The sequence below is a fragment of the Engystomops pustulosus genome, chromosome 5 (assembly GCF_040894005.1).
Source record: "Engystomops pustulosus chromosome 5, aEngPut4.maternal, whole genome shotgun sequence".
NCBI classification, from domain to species: Eukaryota; Metazoa; Chordata; class Amphibia; order Anura; family Leptodactylidae; genus Engystomops; species Engystomops pustulosus.
Window position 1 is genome coordinate 33,383,856 of NC_092415.1, and position 2,370 is coordinate 33,386,225.

Below are 2,370 nucleotides of genomic sequence, written 5' to 3' on the forward strand. Positions count from 1 at the left end.
GTGACAAGAGCTGAAACGACTTGTATACATGTCTCTCGGATGTTAATGATATTAACGCTTGGTGGCTTGTAATAATGTTGTAAATTAAAGGCAGAAGTGAAATATCCCGGCTGCAGATTGTGTGGAGCCCAGATGAGATGCAATGCCCGGGCGTCATCTTGAGTCAGGCTGGTGAGGCACATGCTTCAACTTCTAGATGCTACTGGTGTCTCCTCCAAGCTACTGCGCAAAGTCTTTGCCCTGGGTAAAGGAAAGCCTTGACTTTGATTCTTCACTTGTCAAAATAGCAAAAAATATACATATATTAATATTTATAATCTATTTAGCCAAAAAAGACAACGGTAAACCAGCAAATCACCAATTTCTACTTAAAAGACATCCACCACCAGGATGAAGGATTGTAAACCAAGCACACTGACATACTGATGTGTGTCCCCCGGATCTGCTATTCCTTAAGCTCCTTATGCCTTTGCTTTTAAGAAAAAGAAGGTTTTAATAATTATGCAAATGAGCCTTTGGGGCTCCCGATTCCATTAACCCCTATGGAGCACGGAGCCTCATTATCATAATTTTAAAAGCCTTTTTTTAAAAAAAAACAGGGCATAAGAAGGTAAAAGAAGAGCAGATCATGCCAGATGGGACGTACACCAGTATGTCAGTATGCTTGGTTTACAGTCCTTGATCCTGGTGGTGTATGTCGGCATCTGAGAACACGACTTTTAGACAGCTTGATAAATCTGATATTGATATTCTTAACAGGGCAGGCTTTAAGGATGTCTGATGTAACAATACTTGAAGGAACAAGGCATCCAAGACAAAGCTAAAATTTGAGACATTATTGCTTCTTCCTCAACTAGTTAAGTGACTTGAGCTCTTAGGGGGTAGGGAGCAGATTGATAAATAGACATTAGATATACAAGAACTTGTATAGCAGCCCACAGCTTAGAAGTAGATAGCACATAATAAGTGGTTTTTTTGGGTTGAAGGTCCTGAGGTTGGTTTTTACAGATGTCCCTAAAAAAAAAGGTTACTTCTTATGTTCTTAAAACTATCATTCCCTAATCCTTAAAGACAGATCTAAACTTTATTTTACATTTACGCTAATTATCGGGAGTGGCTCCTGGGGTGTGGAGTAGCCTCCCAGGACTGTGGGTGAGAAGGCTACTCCATAACCCAGTAGCCTATGCTGTCCTGCCTCTCAATTGGTAGCAAGTTTAGATTAGGCTTGGAAATATTAAGGTTTTTCCACAAAACAAGTTAGGCCCTATCCACAGTGATCACTGAGACCCCCACGATCAGCAAGTTAGGCCCTTTCCTGTGAATAGGGCCTAACTTGTTTCATGGGAAACCTATTTAAAAGGATTAGAGAAATATAATTTTGGGCTGAGAATGTATGGAGGGACCTGCCATTGGATCTACCTTAATTGGTAGATTCCCGATGGTAGGTTTCCTTTAAGGAATATTAATACCTGACAGGCAGTCCCAGAGTTATGAACGAGATGTGTTCTGTAGGTTTGCTCTTAAGTTGAATTTGTATGTAAGTCAGAACTGTATACTTTATCACTGTAACCCCAGCCAAATATTTTTTGGTCTCTGTGACAATTGGATTTTAAAAATGTTGGATTGTTGTAAGAACCAGGATAAACAATAAAGCTTCATTGCAGAAACTTTATTAACTGTTACAGCTGATTATTGTAGCCTGGGACTAAAGTAGAGTAATTTACCAACATCCAGAGGTCCGTTTGTAACTAGGGGTCGTTTGTAAGTCAGGTGTTCTTAAGTAGGGGACCGCCTGTATACCTTTCCTGATCCCTAGTGCCATGCTTCCTAGACTGTCCACCTGGTCATTTACCTTCCATACTCTGGTTAGTGACATGGTGCGTTTACAATTTTACACCATTACTTTTACTTTTGTGGCAAAACTCCTTTAATAGCTAAGGCTACATTCACACTGCCATATGGGGACGTACATACGGCTGGCGTATATACGGCCGATATGCGTCCTCCATAGACGGCAATGGGAGCACGGCACCCATCGGGAATGGTACGGTGCAGCACACATGCAATACCGTACTGCTCCATAACCGTATCTTTTGACGGAATACAGCGCCCTGCGGTACGGCAGGCAACGGCAGTGTGAATGTAGCCTAAGCAGGATAAATAACATGAGACTCTTTAGTAAATGCTTGCGAGGAATAAATACAGTTTTTGAGGCGAGAGCATCTGTCCCAATTGAACATCTAAATTGACATCATAATTAAACTGCTTAAATTGAAACTTCCCCCTTTGTCAGAATTTGCCTTACGGCGCAGTACTAAATCAGGACACACAATTCTTTCTTGCAATTTATTTGCAATAATAGAGATAGAG